Genomic DNA, 17,335 nt, shown 5'->3' with positions numbered 1-17,335 from the left:
AAAAAAAAAAACAGGGGAAGTTGTAGGAGTGACGGCGAGAGAGAGAGTGAGAGAGGGAGCAGAAAAAGAGGGAGAGCGAGTTTAGATATGAGAGAGATTTGTGACGTTTAGCGTGTTTGGGGTGTGTAGTTAATGTGTTGTCTTGTGTAGTTAGTGTGTAGTGTTGTGGACAGTTTTGTGTTGTGTGTCAGAACAATGAGGTGACTGCTGTCTCCAGGTAAAAAAAGGAGTGATACACCTGCTGCTGTCAGACCTGCAGGTATCAGGCTGTGATGTTCTCCTTTATAGTGGACAAAAATTATTTTTTTGGAGTGGCACAAATAATTTGTGTGCCATCTTATTGAATGCAGAACAGCTGATTGTTCTGTAAATAGTTTGAAATCGTTATTTAAAAAATCAAGGTAAAAGGTAAATGGATGCAAATAACTTTGTTGTTTGCAAAACTTGTGCATAGCATTTTAAAATTGACAATTTATATTTGCATTTAAAGTTATGAAATATGATTCATTAAACATGTTTGTGGTTGTTATGGTAAAAAATATAATTTTTTCTACTCTGATTTTATGTTTTATGTCTGATTTTAGATTAATTGTGTTAATACAGTATATCAAAATGAAAACATGACTGTAAATTCAGACACGTGAGGTTGTGCTGAAAAGGATGATACCAAACAAGGCAGAATAAATAGTTTTTAAAGGTAAAATGTGGAGGGAAAATCAAAAGTAGTTAAAAATGGCCAATTATACCCTGGACCCCACAGGGTTGAACGTTTTTTTTAAAGTAACGCAATAGTTACTTTTCAAGTAATTAATTGCTTTTAGAATATTGTAACTCAGTTACTAACTCAGTTACTTTTTTGAAGAAGTAACTAGTAACTATAATTAATTACTTTTTCAAAGTAACTTGCCCAACACTGAGTGTGAGACAGACACTTATTAGACAGATTAGATTTCTGTGATTCGATACAGAATTTAATGAAACCCTTTTCATTTTTGCTGAATAGTTTTAATTTCAAAGTATACATTTTTTGTAGTGTTAACACAAAATAAAGTAAAAAAAAAAAATCATGAGCGTTTTAAAATGTACTAGAGTGTATCACAGAAATCTGTTTAGACAGAAATTGTATCGGGGAAACAACCTGTCAGTGGAAGAAGACGCGGAGGAAGAATAAGGAAGTGTGGCAGTGTAGCAAGGATAAGGAAAACAGGATATGGAATAGATGCCAACGAATGCAGGGTATGCAGCATACATTGCAGGAAAGAGCATTTCCTATGAGGCATTGGCCAAGGGCAGGAGTGACAGGAAGTCCAGTAACCTACAGAATACTATTGCACTATGTTTGGTTTCCACAGCACATGATTTTTGGTTGTGATATTCTATGTGTTTTAGTAAAAATTATGTTTTAGTAAAAATGGGTATTAGATTTATGACATGAGCAGACACCTCTAAGAGTCCACTGACAGAATATATTAACATTTTGACCACGCTTGTTTAGACAATATGAAGATATTTTGGTGGCAATGACTTATTGATTGTTGAAAAAAAAATGACATACAGAATTAAAGATTTGAATGAGTGAGTGTTTTGCTGTGTGAGCTGTCATTAAATGTATCTTCAGTGTTGCACGAAATGCGTTGAAGAAAATTCGAAGTTTTAATTAGTGCTGGCTTTGGATTTTTAAAAGAGACTTTTAGATACAATAAACTGCATAGACTAAAACTGTGTTCTAAAGTAAAATAAAAAGTTTTTCCTTCATATTAAACAGAACCTCATCTCTACAATCACCACAGAAGGAGTTTGGATTGGTTTGCATGACAAAGAACAGGAGGGAACATGGAAATGGGTAGATGGGACTCCACTGACTCTGACGTAAGTCTTCACTTTGGTTCAGTTTATTCCTTTTACTGAATTTTCAAAAGATATTTGTTAAACCCAATGGTGGTTGTTAAACACAATGGTGAGCTAACATGTCAGTGGATCCCAACTGTACGACCAAAAGCTTAAAGATGTGTGCTAATAACTTGTTTTGGCCACAGGGGGTCAGAAGAAGTACTGAACCAGTGTGCTTTGCCATCTGCAGAATTTATGCAAGCGTGATTAAAAACCACCATGTTCTGAAAAGACAAACCCAAAACTTTCTTTTTCTTATCCCCATTGTTATTTGGTGATTATAATGTAAAGTGTATTTATACTCAGCAAAATTAATTACAGCTACTTTGCCCCCCCCCCCCCCCACACACACACAAGCAACAAACATCTTAATTTCTTCTTAATAATAATAATGAGATAATGTTGTTGCTGACTTGCTAGGTACTGGGGAAGATATCAGCCTGATAATGGTGGAGAAGAGGACTGTGTTCATGTCGGAAGGGATAAACAAAAATCTTGGAATGATCTTTCGTGTTCATCTTCTTATCAATGGATCTGTGAAAAAGTTCCAGAAAACAACTGATTTCAGGAAGATGACCTATTCATAAATGTTTTGCAGTTTTATCTTTGACTACAATAAATATAATTCTGTATTTCAATTTTAGCCTAAAATGACTAGGTATTTGGTTCCTAGGTGTAGTCTTTGTTGTTGCTTTTTTAATATATATGTTATGTATTTTTGGCACTATAAGGCGAACTTAAAATCCTATAATTTTCTCAAAAATTTACAGTGCACCTTATAATCCGTTGTGCCTTATGTATGAATTCTGGTTGTGCTTACTGACCTCGAACCGATTTTATGTGGTACATGGCGCTCAAACATCTGTCAAAAAATGCTTTAGTACAACTTTGGTAAGCTACGAAGCCGCACCGCTTGATGGATTGTCGGAGCATTACGGCTACCGTAGTTAGGAGCCTCGAAGAGTAATCTGGGTCCAAAAACTCTGTCTGCTTCAGGTCCCAAAGTCAAACAAACACTGCAGCATCACTGAGAGTTAAAAACTGTCTAAATTCTTTCATCTTTAATAAAATGATCAGCGTTGCTGCTTTACCAGGTGTAACAATTAAGTTTAACATCCAGGCATCCATGAAAACAGAATTTATTAAATTTAACAGAGTTAGAAGTTAGCAGGAAGTTAGCTCGCTAGTTTCCACTTAAACATGATATAGCATGTTCTGACTGAGAGATTTCTGAAAAAATGAAAACGTACAGCTCTGCTATCACTTCCAACATAAATGAAGACAGAAAACTAAACAGTAGTTACTGAAGTTGGGCTAGCTGGTATATGTGCTACGTGATCGCTAGCGACACAGCTATGTTAGCATAACATAAACACAGTGAAGCTGGAGGATGAACACTAACTTTTTTCCACTCGAGTAAAGTTAACGTGAGGGTTCCTGATGGTTAGGGACAAATGCAATTGCATGGCAGGATGCTGTAAACGGACCAAACTTCAGTCAGGAGAACAACTGAGATAATTTATACACAATACCAGGTTAGTCATTAATATACTGCAACAACATGGGAATAGAGCAGCGAGAGAATTCAACATTAATGAATCAATGGTACGGAAGTGGAGGAAGCAAGAAGAATGAATTGAGTAAAGTTTGACTTATCTGACTGTTTTGTTTCGCTTAATGTGCCTTATAATCCGGTGTGCCTTATGGTCTGAAAAATACGGTAAGTCGTTAAGTTTTGGTTTCCTGTTTGGTTTTTATTTTAGTGTTCGAGTTAGCATTTTCATTCTTTTTTCTTGTGATATTATTTTTATTATCATATTATTATTGTTGAGTTTCTGTTTTTACTTGATCTGCTAGTAAGTGTCAGTTTGTGATCCTTTCTTCTGTTTCAAGGCTCAAGTCTAGTTTTACTTCCTGCAGTGTTTCTCAGTTCCTTGCTTATTCTTATTTCTTTGTAATTGAGTGTTTATATTCATGTCTGTATTAATTATTTTACTTATTTACTGTTTTACTTTGAAACAAATGTCTGTTTCTGACCTGCATGAGTTTTAATTCCTGCATCTGTTTTCCCCTGATTTGAACATTGTTTTCATCTGTGTTGTTACTTTTACAGGTGTCTCGTTTCTCACCTGTTTGTCACTCCCCAATCAGTCATCAATAAATACAGGGAGTGCAGAATTATTAGGCAAATGAGTATTTTGTCCACATCATCCTCTTCATGCATGTTGTCTTACTCCAAGCTGTATAGGCTCGAAAGCCTACTACCAATTAAGCATATTAGGTGATGTGCATCTCTGTAATGAGAAGGGGTGTGGTCTAATGACATCAACACCCTATATCAGGTGTGCATAATTATTAGGCAACTTCCTTTCCTTTGGCAAAATGGGTCAAAAGAAGGACTTGACAGGCTCAGAAAAGTCAAAAATAGTGAGATATCTTGCAGAGGGATGCAGCAGTCTTAAAATTGCAAAGCTTCTGAAGCGTGATCATCGAACAATCAAGCGTTTCATTCAAAATAGTCAACAGGGTGGCAAGAAGCGTGTGGAAAAACCAAGGCGCAAAATAACTGCCCATGAACTGAGAAAAGTCAAGCGTGCAGCTGCCAAGATGCCACTTGCCACCAGTTTGGCCATATTTCAGAGCTGCAACATCACTGGAGTGCCCAAAAGCACAAGGTGTGCAATACTCAGAGACATGGCCAAGGTAAGAAAGGCTGAAAGACGACCACCACTGAACAAGACACACAAGCTGAAACGTCAAGACTGGGCCAAGAAATATCTCAAGACTGATTTTTCTAAGGTTTTATGGACTGATGAAATGAGAGTGAGTCTTGATGGGCCAGATGGATGGGCCCGTGGCTGGATTGGTAAAGGGCAGAGAGCTCCAGTTGTGGTGGATTTTTGTTTGATATGTATAACTATGTAACTATATACACTATATATCTGTGCGCACTGAACATATATATTTTAACTTTCATGTAGAGTCTTAAGCACAAGACATTTTGCTTCACCGAGGTTTATTAAGTTGGTACTGTAACAGGGCAGTTAATGTAGGGGGAGAGTTCTCTTGAATAATCTACTTAATAATTAATTAATTTAACATCTTTAATGCAGCACAACCAAAACAGTAACATTGTAACAGAGATCCTGAACACATAACGATAAAATATCATACAAAGTACACACGCACACACACACACACACACTTTGAACCCAAACTGAAGTGTTTTTAAGCATGTAACCTGTGTATTATATGTTATAAGATTGTGCCACTTGCTGAATAAGATTTAATAATTAGGATTAATGTGTGACCTTTGACCGTGTCATGACCTATTGTGATAAGCCAGAGCAAGGGGTACTCAGAGTCCTGAATGGCCTTTGGCCAAGACCTTGGCCGCTATCTGACCCCAGCAGCTGTGCGGGGCGTGTGGGAAAGTTACCCAGCAGCAGGGGGCGGCGACACTGGTCCCTATATTAGGGGACCAGAGGACGCCCCCAGGGCTCTTTTCCTCCTGCTGCTGCTACCTGTCCGTCTCCGTGTTGCTCTGCTGTCTGTGCTTAAGGCTGTACACCCCGGGGTTTTGCTTTGCTTGCTTTCTGCTTTGTAATTTTCTTGCTAAATGTCTGTATGTATTTTTCCTGCTGTTCATATGATTCAGTGTATTAAACTCTGTTCCAAGAATTCTACTCTTTTACAGAGCATCTTTTTGAGTGTCCTGGTTTTAATTGGATTTGGATCTCCACATCGTTGGTGGGAGAAGGTTATCAGAATGGCTTCAAAATTTGCGACCACAATTGGCGACCACGAAGGGACAAGGAATTAAGGTGATTGCTGGGAGCCTTGGGGAATGCCAAAGCCTTGCACATCAGAGAACACCAAGCGGCCGCTACAATAAGGTAAGCAGAGGTTTTTTTCTGCTCAATGTTGGTGTTGTCTGAGTGCAGAGGGGGGTTCCACCTTGGCTCCGAGTAGATTCCACCTAACCTTGAAAAGGACTTTAATCAAATGGTCGCTGTTATTCTAAGTGATAAAGTGTTACACTGTAAAAATAATGCTAGTTGCGGATGCTGAAGGAGTGGAGTTTAATACTGCATCATATGTGTGTGTGTTATTCCTGTAACTTGTGTGACCCGCGGGGGTAGTGTGAGTGAGCGCTGTATGTGTGTGTGCGTATTTGGGGTTTGTGTGTGTGAGAGGCTGCTCTGCCCTGTGCTGGAGTATGACTCCAGGGCTGTGTTGGGGGAGTTTGGGTTTATTTTTCCGCTATTCTTTAGTGCATCTGAAGAATAGGCGTAAGTTGCGCAGAAGTAAAAAGTTGAAGTGATGAAAAGTGATGAAAAGTGATAAAAGTGATGAAAAGTGAAATATATGTCGGCACCCTCAAGGTGGTTACCGCTGGAAACCTAGTTATCCATTTAAGTAGATAAGGTGATATAGGCTAACTACGTTAACCATTTAATTGGTTAACCTGGTTAACCCAAGTGAATTGCTAGGTAGTCAGGACTGCTCGGGCTTTGGGGGATTTTTGGGGATAAATTCCTAGCCAGTAACGCGGGGACTTGGGGCTCACAGTAGGGATCTGAGGGCTTTCGAGTCCACCGGTCTGGACGGGCTAGATGAAATGCGCGCGTCACGGAATGAAAGGCGACACCTTCGGCCAAAGTGTAAATATGTAAATAGCTGTTACTAACCCTTAAGTATAATCGCTGCTGTAAATATTGCTAAGTAGTAGTCTAGAGTATAACAATGTATTGCTGTAAATATTGCTTAAAATAACTCTTGCTGTAAATAAGAGGAATACGCGTAAGGGGTGGGTTTTGATAAATAAATACGGAAAAGGGAAGTTAGTAGGTAGATAAGTAAAAAGTTGTAGAGGGACTGATTTGAGAGACTAAAAAAACTGAGCTCTCTGTGCTGCAGAGCGCTGTGTCTGCAGGCAGTTTGTGAATCATCCCTACGGTATGTGGAGGAGTGAGAGGAGCATCAGAGCAGTTAAAAGAGATAAGTCTGCAAAAAATTAAGAGTTTTTGAATATAAAGAGGAAAATAGACACTGCCGCTGAAAAATAATGTTGTTGTTTAAGGAATTTAAACAGAAAGATCTGTAGAAATAATATTTGTCAAGCAGCAACATGAAGTAAGTTGGAAGATTTGTGGGTAAATTTCAGTAAAAGAAGATATTAATTGCCAAAATAGGGATAATGAGTAAATAGGGATTGCAGGCACTTTTTTTGGATTATTAGCTTAATAAAAGTATGACCAAAAGTTAAATAAATTGGAAATAGAGCTGCTTGACTAAAGTAAAATAAAAAGGATAACCTAACCTAGAGCTAAATTATAACATATCCAAACTAATAACAGTAAGAATGAGAACTATAAACTAATTCTAATAATAAAACATAGCTGGGATAAAACTAAAATAATTAGAGGGAAATTAAATAAATCACACAAACAAATAATAAATGAAATAGAGAGGTTTGTGTTGTGTTTGGAGAAATATAGAAGGTAGTGGTGATGATCTAAGAACAGCTGAACAGATAGAGACCAAATAAAAAAGAACATGTTTGGGCTACAACGGAGATAAGAGAGTCAAAAGAGCTTCCATAAATCGTTCTCAGTAAAATGCAGGAGTTGTAAAAGAATCTAATAATGTCTCAGAGTTTGCATGTGAAATGTATATTGAGGGTTTGTTATCACTCACCAAAGAAATAGTAAATAATGTTGTAGAAAGTTCTGCCGAGGGGTCATAAACTCACCCAAAAGCATACAGAGAGTGCAAGAGGCACCTGAGTAATATGATGTGAAATGAATGATTGTTGGAAATAAATTGTGTGAAGCTTAGAGGAGTTCAGAATAAACAGGCTGACATGTTGGGTGAAGTGGTCATGAGGACAAATAATGAACAAATTAACAAAAAGAGACACCTGCTAGAGATCTGTTTAAAATGCTGCCATCACAAATAAATGGTTGGGAAAAGAAAAGAAGGTAGACAGGGTTTAAATGCAACTAACTGATGTATCAAACCCAGAGAATAATAGCTAAAATCACTGGATGGAAAATAGTGAAGTGAAATAGAAGAGTTTTGTTGGAAATGGTGGTTTAATAAGTCAGAGATTGTGACTTAACAATTTCAAGTAAAGTTTAGCGCCTGTTGAGTGTGGCAGAGGGAGACAGTAGCAGAGACAGTAGAGAGAAAAAAGGAAAAGTGTTGTACTGAGAGAGCTCACATCAGCTGAGCCGCTGCTGCAGGAGGCAGCCCGTAAACAGCGTCACAGGGTGTAGCTGGCTCAAGTTGCTCTGACTGTGGAGTGTGTGGGGTGGGCCCCGACATCCTGCCAAGAGTGTCCTTGACCAGTGCACAGGCTTTCAAATGATCTAAGCCAAATGCAAGTGTGTGAGAAGAAGAGTAAAAGATTGACCTGCATGTCTCAAAGAGGTTATTGTTATGGTGAGCTTGTGCGAAGCTCAGAGGAGTCACCTGAGACAGGAAGCAAAATTGTTTGCTTAAAAAAGAAAAAAAAAGAAAAAGATGTAACTTGTTTGTAAAGTTTAAGGCCCACAGCAGTGAAGATGCTTAAACAAGTGATCAAATGCTGAGTACTATGAACAAAAAACAACAAAAAATGTAAAAAGAATAGTGCCCAACAGAGTGAGGAACAGGAAGAAAGAAGCTCTAAATTTGAGAATAAAATATTAGAAGAAACACCTGGGAGGAAAATGATAAGGCCAGTAAACTGGTTCTCAGATAAATTAAAATAAATATAACAAACTATTAAAATAAGAAAAGGGAAGTAAGACAGAACTGAATGACGGAGGGGCATAAGACATAACAGTAGAGAAGCAGTGAAAAGAATTGAGAATAATAATAATTCAGCGAGTAAACAAAAAGTTTAAATATAATAGTAACTGATTAGAGTGTAATGGTAACAATAATAAAACAATAATTAGAAAGATGTAATAAATAATGCCATTAAGTGTAATAGTAAAATAAGAGGAAGAGTAGGTAAGAATGAAAAGTGATTACACTCGAGCACTTTAGAAAAAAAGAATAAAAATTTAAAGGAAAAGAATATTTGGCTGGGAAAAGAAACAACAGAAATAAAGTTGTGGGGTGCATGGCTGGTCAACCTGCAGCTGTGGATCATTAGAAATGCTGATCAATAAATAAAAAGCATGATTAGATATTGTATGGGGGAAGGGATTATTAAAGGGATCTTTGGTATCTAAAACACTCGCCTTGATGCTGGTCAGACTGTGTGTAATTCTTCTTCTATAGCTATAAGAGAAATAACATTTAGACGAGCTTCAGAGGTGCGTGACATAAGAGGGCCTTAACCCTTTAAGGCCTCGAGTGTCAGGCTTGAATCAGGAAGCATTTAAGTTTTAAGAGTCCCAAAACATCAGAGTGCTTTTTACCATCCAAGAAAGTAAATAAATAAATTGCACTTTATACATTTAAGGAATAACTTGCAAAATGCTGTCTTTAGCAAATGCAATATGGTAATTCTTACATATGCAAAATTACTATTGCTTTTAATTTGTCAAGTTTAATAAGTAATGTGACAAAATTTGGGGGTAATTGTTTCAGGAATCAGGGTTTTGAATAGTGACAGGGTTAATCCCACAGCTGCATCTTGTCACTTACAGGAAAGTTGAGCAGAAAAACATAAAACTGTTGTATATGATAATAAAGCCCCTATGATCTTGTTTTAGTTTTACAAGAAAAATAAAGAAGCAAATATAGATAAATTTGTGCTGCCAGTAGGAAACAGAAAGCTCCCTAAATAAGCAGTGTGCATCGTGCAGGGGGGAAATACACAGGAGCAGGGTTTGGAGGGGATGACATAGCCTTTGTTCCAGCAAAAGCTGGTAATTAGAAATAAAACATATTAACCTAAAATGCAATAAGGAGAAATCAAAAGTTGAATCTTTGTACTAAAAAACTAAACAAAAAAAACAAAAACCATGACAAAAGTGATTATGGCTTAGAAGAGGAGAAGTAAACACTAGAAAGTTTGAGATGTAGGAAGTCAGATTAAGGAGCTGAAGAGTGAAGAGTGATTAGACAGGTGGGACAAAGAAAGTTGTGAGTCAGAGGAAAGGAAGCTAAATAGGAGAATTCAAAGACCAGGAGTAAGATAATGGAGAGTAACATGAGGTCGAGCTCACAGGCAAAAGAAAAAAAAGGTGGAGCAAATGAAAACAGTTACTAACTAACTGATGTATGCACATACTTCAAACAACGACTCTCCTGCTATGAAAAAAAAAGAAATGCCTCCTTACAGATGAAGGAGCTCACCAACTGAAGGGGAGAAACACAGATCACCAGTGAAAGACACCAGGCCATGAGCCTGTGGAGTAGAGCAACACTGGCACTGCGAAGGCCTATGTCACTGATGAGGCCTGTACAAAGGTGGAGAGGAGGAGTCAGCTGGATGACGACATCCAATGGTTGGCACATGTGAAAGCCCAGGAACTCCAGAGAGGAGTGTCCAAGTGAAGATCCACAATTCATGAAACTGAGTCTCCTCGAGTCCAATGAAAGACTGTATCTGCAGAGGGCTGGAAAAGTGTATTAAAACATACTTTTAGTCAGCTGACATACTCATCAATCTGCTGAGGACTGACAATCGGTGGGCTCTAAGAGCCCACATCGTCGGCATCTGGGATGTTCTCTGTGTGGATGTTCCTGGAGAACTCCAAGAGGAATGTGGGCAGCACCGTAACAACAAGGAATTTACTGCCAAGAGAAATCTTCAGTACATGGACTGTGACTGATACCAGAGTACCTAACTATCCATGATATCTACAGTGAACAACATGAAGCAGCTGCATCAGTAATGCTCCCAGCAAACTAATAAGTTTAAAGCCCTGGGCTCCACCCCTTGTGTTACTCTCCCAGTAGAAAAAGAACACAAATAATATGAACTAGGCCACATGAAAGCATTAGATAGGAGATTATTAGAAATATATTCATTACTAACACTCTTACATTAGAATATTATTTAAGATTAGGAAGTTTAATACATAAAGGGCACAGACATGACTCTCACTGACACTAGAACAGATACACACAGAGCATTAGAACCCCAGTAGGGCATGGGACAGATAAATAAACTTAGGGAAGTTATTAATCACCTTATGAGCATTGCATTATTGAAGGGATGAAACGTACACATGGGGATTTACTAAAAGTTGTGGTACTGATGAAACTCAGGATCCCTGGTAACATGAAATGAGAAATTTAAACATCTGCTGTTTCTGACCCTGGTACACTGCTCTTGGGTATCCTCCTGACATGTATGTAACTGTGTGGGTGCAAATGTGTACACATGTAAATCTGTATGTAGATATGACAAATAATCTGTCTTTTATCTTTTTCAGTGTGGCTACATATAGACCAGTGGCAGCTACCTCAGTTCATGTGTTGAAGCTAATAGTAAGATGCTAGCTCTAAACGTGCAGCACTAAACCATCCATAGTGCGATAATTCAGTGTGAGCAATTTGTAGTTCCTTTCAAACGGAAGAAAAATAAAAATGAATGCAGTGTGGAGGAGAAAGCAGTGAAGGATTCTGTCATAATCCTAACTGCATTGGGAAAAGGGGGGAACATATAGCTTAGCAGAGCTAAATTGTTAACTCTCCCAAAGAATGAACCCCCTCCCCAAAAAAGAGAAAATCTAAATTATCAGATATTTTGGAGGGAAAGAGGCTAAAGCCTGATCCCCTATAAAATGATCAAACCTCAATTTAGAAAAATGGGGCCTAAATTATCTTTCCTGTGTGTGGCAGGGTCCAGTTGTCTGTGGATTGATATATTTAAATTACTCAAATGCATACTCTAGTAAAACCTGCAGAACTAAATGACTCTATTCTAGTTCTATTCTAGTTCCAGTGTGCAAAGGTAGAGTTTGAAGCACTGAGGAGGGACATGCAGTCTGACCGGGCACATGGCAACCAAAAGGAAAGAGAAGAACATTTCATTGGTATGGGGCAAACTGAGAAGATTAAGGTAAGGCAGAGTTGAGTCAGAATGATTAAACCTCAATAGGTAAGCAACTATTGACCTAGTACAATCCAAATTTACAAAAGTTGAAGTAGACCTTTAACCCTGCAATTAAAACTGTTTGTTTTTCAGGAGGTCTCAGTGTTCATCATGGCCATCCAGGTGTATTGTAAATATAATGCCAATTACATGTATTATTTACGGTCCAAAATTTACTATCACTCAGGTTAAGGAAAATGGGGTGTGAAGTAATTGTCTGCCTCAGAGTCCACCACCAAATTGTGTAACAAGGTTCAATTAGGGAATTTCTTATGATTACTGTCTATGAACAACCCATGCATGAAAATTTGTATGATTAGTCTAATATAGCTGTTTTAGCTTTTCAATGGCTATTTTTATATAAGAACAAAGACTGTCAAGCTGTATAGTATTCAACTCAAGGTTGAACAGGCATGGAATTATGATGCCAGTCATCTAAGGGCACTTTATTATCTAAGGATAAACTGCAAAATTAAAACATTACAAAACGATTATTTATCTGACCCCCTTTTAGCAAGAAATTTGGAGAGGAGGAACTCCCTTTTTAACAGGAATAAATGCCCAGTAGACCTGGGCACAGGGGGGAGTGGTCATCTGCTGTGACCAGCTGAGTAAGGAGAAGGAGACAGGACTAAAAACATGCTGTGTAGGAGAGCCAGAGATTGATAATAACTAATAATAACTCAAAAGAGAGACCTAAAAACCGGAGGCCCAGCTTCCCATTCTACTTTTAAATATTCTAGTAAGCTTAAAGTTTGAGAGTCAAGTGGGGAGATATAGTACTATAGGAGCAGGATGGTAATTAAAAAAACAGATTTAACAAGGAGCCTATGAAGAAAAGTCAATAGGAGAAATATACTCTGTCATTCTAGTCCCTTTCAGCATTCATGTTGCAACATTTTGATGTAGTTGAATGCTTTTTAAGGAGTTTTTACCAAAACCTGATAATAATAAAAGCTCAGCCTAGAAGTAATAAATGCATGAATTTGTCTTCCAGCATCACTCTGGGACAGGACTTTAGAGATCTTGCAGAAATTGAAGAAAGCAGTCCTGTAAAAGCACATATTAGTGCATATTGGGATTTAAAAAATTACTCCAAGAAACCTCACAGTGTTAATGGAGACCAAGATAATGCCATTCAGAGCATTCCTTTAGGTTGACTGACAGGTGTGTGTTGTTTGGCTTCATGGATGAATGAGAGAGAGGGTGTCATCAGCATGGCAGAGGTATGTTGTGTCTTTTGTGGTGTTACCTGAAGGAGGCATGTGTTATGTAAACAGAAATAGATCCTGGTGTGAAACCTTGTGAAGCTCAATGGTTAGTCTTGTGTATGTGGGAGGATTCTTAGAATAACATGTTATGGTCACAAGTATCGAACATAGAGATCAATCCACTGTCAGAGGCCTTAAGAAGATCATTTTTAACTTTCACCAAAGCTGTCTCTATACTGTGATGTGCTCTGAAACCTGACTGAAACTCTTTAAATAAGGCATTCCTCTGTGACTATTTTACAGCATCTCTTGTGGGGATTTTTGACATAAAGGAAAGTTGGAGATTGGCCTATAATTGGCTAGGACAGTTAGGTCAAGTGATGGTTTTTGAGTGATGGTTTAACTACTGCCAACATGAAGAACTGTGTGGTCAGTGTGGCATTGTCTAACTTAGCTTTGAAAATTCTGATTCGGCAGCTATAGAGGTGTGGGAAGTTTGATCAGTCATATAGCCAGCAACGCTAAGTAGAGGGCTAAAAGTGTTAATGATGAAATGTGAATTGGCCGGTGACAGAGTTAATGTTTATCTAAATTCAGCATATAAATTTGACATGTGCTCAAATAGTGTTTAAGAACAAAGAGGATCTTATAGAAGCCAACAGATCCCCAATAATGTATTGTATGAAGAAGCAGTAACTCAGCTACTAGTCGCCCTAAAGCTCCCTGGTCCTGTGGCTGTGATTAGATGTCTTGATCACCAGAAAACAGACACATGAATAGGTAAATGAAACAACTTGTGGCAGCTTTACTATGCACTTCCTAAATTAGTAGCTATGTAAAGATAAGTAAAGCTTTCTCTTTATAACAGCATTTGAGACAAACATTTCAAGGTGCTTCACAAAATAAAGCAATGAATTGGAATTTGTTAAGGAAGAGGTCAACTGGGTACAAATATTAACTCTAGTACTAAGGTGCATGCAGTTGTGAACTAACAAGACTACAACAACTAACACTGCATGGCATACTCACAAATGTCCATAGATAAGTCCTCACAAAGGGCCTGTATTGCTAACTGTGAACAAAACTAATGCACTCTGCAAAGTTATCTTTCTGCAGGTGGAGATGGCATCCGGATAACAGACGGAGATGCAGAGGTCCTGGAGCAGGTGCTGGCGATCTGATGACGAGTGTGAGGGGACAACGGAGTGAAACAGGCTGCTCCAGACAGCTGAGCCATGACCCATCCAGTAGCTGTTGAACCTGCTGCAGAGCCTACAGCCCAGGTGGAGCCGTACAGTGCCCAAACCAGCTTCCGAATGATGGATGTGCAAGATCAACTACTACCCATCGCCGACCCTGACTTTAATCAAGAGTAGGACCAAGTCGTCTCGAGTATTCTTAGAAGCTATGCAAGATCCAGCAGTCAAGAAGTACCAAGAGAGACTTTTCTCGGACTCATAAATTGGTTGAAATATGGACTGAAAAAGGGACACAAGTTGAGTAAAGGTTGAAGCTGCTGCAGAGAAATGTCAACCTTGAAGCTAACAAAGGACATTTCAAAGCCCACACTGAGAAGTCTGTTCAGAAGAAGTTGCACCTGACCAAGATGAAACCCAAAACTTAGAATTAATTGTTTAATTGTGTTATTTTTAATGTCACTAATGGTGTTGTGTAATCCATGTATGTATTATGTGTCTCTGCTGATGTGTTTTATGCCTTACTTTCATTTTCCTGTAATTAGGCTGATTTTTAAGTTTCTTGAGTATTCTGTTTAGGATACTGTGTAGTATGATTTGCAAATGAAGATGAATCAATTTGTCTTAAATTAATTGACTAAGAGAAATGAATGTTGGGAGAATGTTATGTTGATGACTATGAGGGTTTTGGTGGAAGGAAGGGCTTATTCATTTGAGCAACAACTGTGTGGGATCTTTATACAAATTCTTATGTTCTATTTACAGCTTGCTTTAAAATATGTTAGCAAAAAAACAGCGCACGCATTAGTTTTCACAATTTTTGTTCTTCTTTAGTTATGGGGTCTTTTTAGGTGGTACCTCCAGGTACCACAGGGGGGAATGTGGTGGATTTTTGTTTGATATGTATAACTATGTAACTATATACACTATATATCTGTGCGCACTGAACATATATATTTTAACTTTCATGTAGAGTCTTAAGCACAAGACATTTTGCTTCACCGAGGTTTATTAAGTTGGTACTGTAACAGGGCAGTTAATGTAGGGGGAGAGTTCTCTTGAATAATCTACTTAATAATTAATTAATTTAACATCTTTAATGCAGCACAACCAAAACAGTAACATTGTAACAGAGATCCTGAACACATAACGATAAAATATCATACAAAGTACACACGCACACACACACACACACACTTTGAACCCAAACTGAAGTGTTTTTAAGCATGTAACCTGTGTATTATATGTTATAAGATTGTGCCACTTGCTGAATAAGATTTAATAATTAGGATTAATGTGTGACCTTTGACCGTGTCATGACCTATTGTGATAAGCCAGAGCAAGGGGTACTCAGAGTCCTGAATGGCCTTTGGCCAAGACCTTGGCCGCTATCTGACCCCAGCAGCTGTGCGGGGCGTGTGGGAAAGTTACCCAGCAGCAGGGGGCGGCGACACTGGTCCCTATATTAGGGGACCAGAGGACGCCCCCAGGGCTCTTTTCCTCCTGCTGCTGCTACCTGTCCGTCTCCGTGTTGCTCTGCTGTCTGTGCTTAAGGCTGTACACCCCGGGGTTTTGCTTTGCTTGCTTTCTGCTTTGTAATTTTCTTGCTAAATGTCTGTATGTATTTTTCCTGCTGTTCATATGATTCAGTGTATTAAACTCTGTTCCAAGAATTCTACTCTTTTACAGAGCATCTTTTTGAGTGTCCTGGTTTTAATTGGATTTGGATCTCCACATCGTTGGTGGGAGAAGGTTATCAGAATGGCTTCAAAATTTGCGACCACACAGTCCCACTCAGACGCCAGCAAGGTGGAGGTGGAGTACTGGTTTGGGCTGGTATCATCAAAGATGAGCTTGTGGGGCCTTTTCGGGTTGAGGATGGAGTCAAGCTCAACTCCCAGTCCTACTGCCAGTTTCTGGAAGACACCTTCTTCAAGCAGTGGTACAGGAAGAAGTCTGCATCCTTCAAGAAAAACATGATTTTCATGCAGGACAATGCTCCATCACACGTGTCCAAGTACTCCACAGCGTGGCTGGCAAGAAAGGGTATAAAAGAAGAAAAACTAATGACATGGCCTCCTTGTTCACCTGATCTGAACCCCATTGAGAACCTGTGGTCCATCATCAAATGTGAGATTTACAAGGAGGGAAAACAGTACACCTCTCTGAACAGTGTCTGGGAGGCTGTGGTTGCTGCTGCATGCAATGTTGATGGTGAACAGATCAAAACACTGACAGAATCCATGGATGGCAGGCTTTTGAGTGTCCTTGCAAAGAAAGGTGGCTATATTGGGCGCTGATTTGTTTTTGTTTTGTTTTTGAATGTCAGAAATGTATATTTGTGAATGTGGAGATGTTATATTGGTTTCACTGGTAAAAATAAATAATTGAAATGGGTATATATTTGTTTTTTGTTAAGTTGCCTAATAATTATGCACAGTAATAGTCACCTGCACACACAGATATCCCCCTAAAATAGCTAAAACTAAACACAAACTAAAAACTACTTCCAAAAACATTCAGCTTTGATATTGATGAGTTTTTTGGGTTCATTGAGAACATGGTTGTTGTTCAATAATAAAATTATTCCTCAAAAATACAACTTGCCTAATAATTCTGCACTCCCTGTAGTCTCTCCCTCTTACTCCTCATCAGTTTGTTCACACTCTGTGACTGCATCTTAATAGTTCACTCCTACATCCTTTTCGTATCACTGTTCTTTGACCTTAGTGGAAAGCATTGTGTGGTAAAGGAAAGGTGTGAAGGAGAATTTAATAAAAAACTAAGGAAAAGAGAAGTGTGGAGGTCAGAGCCTTTAACCGTGTCATGTCTGTCATACTGAAACTCCAATTTCCAGAAGACAGACTACACAATGTCCATCTTACTCAAACCAACTTCTTCTTATGGAGCACCAGAGAAAAGGCTGAAGAGTTATTTAGGTGTTTCTCTGTAAAATGGCCAGAAACACATCTCATAATTACCATTTAACGATA

The 17,335-nt window shown here is 38.5% G+C and overlaps 1 long non-coding RNA gene across 1 annotated transcript; it reads left to right on the top strand.

Moving 5' to 3' along the window:
* Positions 1 to 5,614: 5,614 nt before the first annotated feature.
* LOC109197660 (uncharacterized) lies at positions 5,615 to 14,989 on the top strand. Its single transcript, XR_002058768.2, has 2 exons — positions 5,615 to 5,786; positions 12,933 to 14,989. It is a non-coding gene; the product is annotated as an uncharacterized LOC109197660 (long non-coding RNA).
* The last annotated feature ends 2,346 nt before the right edge of the window (positions 14,990 to 17,335 follow it).

Source organism: Oreochromis niloticus, linkage group LG16 (assembly GCF_001858045.2).
Source record: "Oreochromis niloticus isolate F11D_XX linkage group LG16, O_niloticus_UMD_NMBU, whole genome shotgun sequence".
Classification (NCBI taxonomy): domain Eukaryota; kingdom Metazoa; phylum Chordata; class Actinopteri; order Cichliformes; family Cichlidae; genus Oreochromis; species Oreochromis niloticus.
The sequence above is the reverse complement of the archived record's forward strand: the minus strand, read 5'-3'. Positions and strand labels throughout refer to the sequence as shown.